This window comes from Macadamia integrifolia, unplaced genomic scaffold (genome assembly GCF_013358625.1).
Source record: "Macadamia integrifolia cultivar HAES 741 unplaced genomic scaffold, SCU_Mint_v3 scaffold2327, whole genome shotgun sequence".
Taxonomy (NCBI): Eukaryota; Viridiplantae; Streptophyta; class Magnoliopsida; order Proteales; family Proteaceae; genus Macadamia; species Macadamia integrifolia.
The window spans coordinates 43,616-49,381 of record NW_024868639.1 but is presented as its reverse complement, the minus strand read 5'-3'; positions in this window follow the sequence as shown (position 1 = coordinate 49,381).

Below are 5,766 nucleotides of genomic sequence, written 5' to 3'. Positions count from 1 at the left end.
CTAACAAGTCAACTTTTTTTTTTTTCTTTCTCTGAAAAAAGGTCTATTCATTCACACATGACCAAAGCAAGGCATCTTAATTACATAACATAGAAACCAAGGAGTGGAAAAATACCAAGTTGTCCTGCATGTGACGAACATAGCTTTCAGAACTAGGGATCTAGCGACCCTATTTATCTCCCTAGGTATATAGTGAAAAGAAACAGATTGGAAATGTGGGGTTAGTTACTTAATATCTTAAATAATTCTGGAGACTTCAGTTGGAGAATTAGTGTTGTCCAAGTTGACAAGGTCCACAATGATACCCTCTAATTTGCTTGAGATAAAGTAGCATTGAGAGCTTGAGCGCAGAGGATAAAGAGAGTCGGAGAAAGGGGATCGATCGCCTTGACGTATGCCCCAAGAGGGGGAGATATCACCTCAAACTAAACCATTGATCAACAAGCTATATGAGACCTAGGAGATACATGACATAATCAACCTAACCCATTTGCTATAAAAACCAAATCAGAGGAGCACTCTTTCAATGAAAGTCCATTCAAAGCGATCATACACCTTCTCAAAGCAATTAATTAGCTTCTTTTTCCCTTTCTTCTTATGGGTAATGAAGTGAAAAGCCTCATGGGCAGTGATGATATTGTCCGCTATAAGACGATCCAGAACAAAAGCAGACTAAGCCAAGGAAATGATAGAGTTGAGCATTGATTTCAGTCTTGTAACCATAATTTTTGTAGCGATCTAGACAACCACATTGCATAAACTAATGGGGCGGAAATGATCCATTATCTCAAGTTGATGGGGTTGGGGATCAAGCAACCTAATGTAGCATTCAAAGCCCGGTAGTAGTTTGGTATTGAAGGTTGCTAGGCTTGACTTTGTCCCTCACATAAAATTGAGATAAAGCTTAAAAGATATTTAAAAAAATGAAATATATACAACCCTCAAATTTCTCAGAAAATTGAGATAAAGCTTATAAGTTTAAGTAGAGAAGGTAGCTAAGCTTAAAACATCAACCCTCATATTTCTCTGGAAAAAAAAAAAAAAAATGAAATGTATACAATATTACATATTCTGTTATAAAACCTAAGAGAAAACCATAAATGAAATTCCATGCAATGTTGTGCTAACACGTGTGTTGTAGTTTTTCAGCTAGCCTCCGTGTTTTGAAAGCCTATGTTTGCTTACTTAAGAGTAGCGAGCTCTGCTTTAAGCAGCAAGCCAGAGTAGCACACTAGCCTATCACGTCTTGCATTTGTTTTATTACTTCATGTAGCATTCAAGCCGAATAACTCTATGAAATTACATCAATACTTTCATATCTTAAGGGTATTGTAAGAGACTTCTCTATTTTTCCCCCTAAAGAGATCTTTAAAATTAACACTACTTAGCTTTCAATTCGCCTCTGACCATCTGATGAAATGTGAATGACTCATTCTCCTCTCTTTGAAACTAGTTTCGGGACCTCAGAAATTGTCACATGTAGAAACCAATAGGGCTTTTGAGTTGCCATTGAGGATTGGGCCTAGTTGCTTTGGACCCTTGGGTTTGAAGTTAGGATTAGGGATGGGCTTTGATAATAGGCCTAGGTCTTTATTTTATTTTATTTTTTGACTACAGGGCCTAGAATGCTTGTATCATACTTATAGTTACATTCCTATCCTTAATTAGGTGGTAAATGGTGACATGTAGATCCACTTAACCCTCATCCTCTCCATTTAACCAAATGGAATAAAACCTATGCCTCACCCACCTACTAAACCAAATAAATCTTCATCCTTAACCTCAAAAAGAGAGTTGAGTAAGGTTTGTAAACAGGTTAAATTTGCAGCCTATTAATTTTTGTATATACATACTAGTGATCAATCTCCTCCAAAATTGGTTTAGTAAAACATTCCTGCTACCTTCTATCTTTTATTGAACTAACCGTATCTAGATGTGTTTCTAGTTTAGTGGTGACAGCTAGTCAGGGGAGGTCTAGCGTAAGTCGAAGGAGAGGTTTGTGTCTTCACCTTCCTATCTTAATAGTAGTAGGTAAGTAATAGTAATGTAGTAATAAGTGAGGCCCTTGTGGTCCTTGTCTCGCCCATTGTGGGGTCCTTTAACTGGCCCCTTTTGATCATTTTCATGCCTTCTTGTGGGTCTCACACCAAAAATTAAAATAAAATGATAATTGTATGTGAAAGATTTATGATTTTTATTTTAATTCCATTACAATAAAATGAGATTAAAAACATAAAGCAGAAAATTCTGCTTCACCATTTGAGGGAAAGAATCTTCCATACATAGTCAGAGTTGGAGTTCCAAGCAGGAATCATATGAAGTGGATACATGATAAGCCTATGAAAAAAAATAAAAAATAAATAAATAAATAAATAAAAATCTAAAATATGAGAAGAAAGGACATTTAGATATAATATCTAGAATCAAATTAGCCTATCCACATGAAAATCATAATATAGTCTTTTTTTTTCTTTTTTCTTACTGGGAATCTAGTCTAATTTGTGTAGCGACAATTATTGCTTTGGCTCCTTGGTTTCAAGGGAAGAATAGGAAGGGAAATGAAATTAAATGGAAGCTTTTGTAATCATAACCTATTTTATTATATAAATAATCATAAATATTATAATATACTTAATTATTACGAGTAATAATATTTTGCAATAAAATAACTTGAATTTTAAGAAGTATAAAAGGAAAAAGCTTCTATTTGAAAATTTTTATTATCATATTTAGTAAGAATTTAAGGTGCTTTTACAAACTCATGATTAGAAAATTTTTCTTTTTTTTTTTTAATTGATTTCATTTCCCTTCCTCCCTTTCCTACATTTCCCATCCCTTTTCTCACAACCAAACGAAGCGCCCAATCGTAACCAAAATTTCAACTTCTTTTAATGTTTTAGGACATATGCTTTCCCCTCTTCTAAACAGAGCAAGATTTTGTTAGACTTCAATATATGAAAACCAAAAGTACCTCCCAAACTATTTTTAAAACTTCCATTTGATAAGATGATGAAATGAAGACTAATCTTGGGAGTAAAAAAATTGTAAATATTTTTACCTGGAAAACTTCCAAAATCTGTTTCATCATCTTGAAGTAGAAACTTCCTATAAACTTCACCAAAAAAAAACCCCATAATCTAAAGGAATATTCTTAGTGTAACCAGGCACAGTTACTAGGTGGTTATGGATCGAATAAGAAAGAGAAATTATGTATATAATGTTATTGAACACTAAATCATGATGTCTAATATCATTTATATCTAGATGTATGAAAGAGGGCAATTCTGTGCAAATATAAAACAAATGAATCCAAAATCAATACCAGATTCAAGTAAAAAAAAATTATAATGCTCCCCTCTTAAACTTGGACTCAAATCCTTTACTGCTGACAGTGAGTGATAGTGAAGATCCAATGGCTGGGAGGGCCCTGACATGCACCCTAACCGCCTGATGCTCACTATCATTTACTACCTCCCCACAGAGAATTTTTGTGCCTCTTAAACACAACCAATACCTAGAGAGTTGTCCCTTCCACCTCTCCCCTACCATAATTAATGAGTATTATGAAAATATTGGACCTAAATAGATACACATTTACTTGCATATGTATTAATATTATATATGATCTATGTATGATTAATTTCCTAGGGTTCAAGATAATATCATAGAGAAGTCATAGACAGCCCACCATCCCCTTGTATCTGTCATTGTGTATCAGATGAATGTGCTTCCCACCTCACTTGCTGCTTTTGAGGGTAGGTAGGCTGGCAGATAATGCAAATTTCCCGCTAATCTTTGGCTGTTGGAGTACCCAACTTGATGCAACAAACATATACTAATGGCCTTGTTTCCTTAGAAGTGAAGAGCTCTTCATGGTTGGCCAGAACCATCACCATTTACCTGAATCTTCCCATTGCAATGAATAGGGTTATACTTGCCCAACTATTTGGGCATGGTTTTTTCCTTCTTTTTTTTTTTTTTTTTTTTTTTTCTTTTTCAAAATCTGGATTTTTAAGGTTTGGATGATAACTTGGGGCTTTCATGAGGCTCCCAGTATAGCTACTTCATTATTTCTTGGTTCTAGTTTTCCTAGCAAGATCATGTGTGTCCTATACCAATAATCTCTCCTATTTTAACAGTTTAACATAGCTAAATTGTTTTTAAAATGTATGAGTTTATAATAACTCTCTAATTACATGGTTAGATTTCTTGTATTTTTTTTTCTATGACGAGCCACTTTGGCTAGATTTCTTGTATGGTGTTTCCCAAAACATACAAGACGATGAATGCAGCAGGCACACTCCCAGGCAATCTCCTTATTCCCTTTAAATTATTTTGAAAACCATTTTTGACAAAAAAAAAAAAAAAAAAAAAAATTAAAAGAAGGTTACAACTGGGACACCCAAAAATATGACAAGTGCATCGGACCTTCCTGAGAGATCGGTGAAGTGTTTCCATAAAAAATAAGGTAAGTACTAAAGGATTTAGGAGATCGGTGAAGGCATACAAACTTTAGCTCCAAACCATTGCCTAGGGGAAGGTTGTTGAGCTAGTTGATTACATATACTCTCCTTAACATGACACAACGCATTTTAAAGTTTTAAGCCCATAGGTCAAAGAAGACAATATTGTACCAAGATTAATGAGACTGTGGCATTATAACAACTAGAGCATTCACCATTTTGGTGACAACATAAAGAATCTATAAAATAACAAGGAGACGACGGAGCATCGGTATAGGACACACAAGCATGAAACTAGCTAAAATAGAGCCTTTATCAAATGATAGGGTTTATACGACAGTGATTAAAAAGTAAGGTGACCTTTTTCTTTTTCATCAACCTTAATTAAAATATGATTTTTGCATTATTAAAATTTATAATGACAAAGAAATATCAAATAATGATGAAAATGGTAATTAATCTATTTAGATATGAAAATGCTTATAGCCGGATCAACAATTATCAATCAGGCAGGCATGGTGGCTGTGACTTACGAGACTATTAGTCAACCAAGGCGTGTGGACTAAGAATTCTTGTATGTGGAAAATAAACAGTACTTAGGGTCTATTCCACGCATAAGTTAGGTTTCTAACTTCTAATAATGATGTTAAAAAAAAAATTGATGATTTTGCATGAAGCAAATTAATTAATTAGTTTTTTTTTTTTTCTGAAATGAATTAACTAATTAGTTTACAAACAAGAATTTTTTCGCCAGAGTGATCCGTTTTCCCCTATTCTATTTATTATTGTTGAAGAGGTATTGTGTCGTGGTCTCCATTCTCGTAAGATGGAGAAAAAGCTTCGATCCTTGCCTGGCCCTAGGAATATTTCCAATCCTTTGTATTTTCTTTATGCTGATGATATTTTTATCTTGATTAATGCAAATTTAAGCGGGGTGAAACATCTGAAGAAATTTTTGGACAAGTATCAAGGCCACTCTGGTCAAATTATTAGTTTAGAGAAGAGCAAGCTCTTCCTGGGCAAGATTCCTGTTCTAAGGAAGCGTCACATCAAAGAGATTATCGGAATACCTGAATGTAAATTCCCAACTCGGTATTTGGGAGTTGAAATTTTTAAAGGTAGAGTGAAGAGTGATGTGATTTTGCCGCTTGTTGACAAATTCAAAGTGCGCTTGGCCGGTTAAAAAAGGAGATGTTTGTCTATGGCGGGAAGGGTTAAGTTGGTTAAAACTGTGATGTGCATCATACCCATTCATAATTTTGTAGTGTGTTTATGGCCAGTGACTTCCATTTCTCTTATGAAA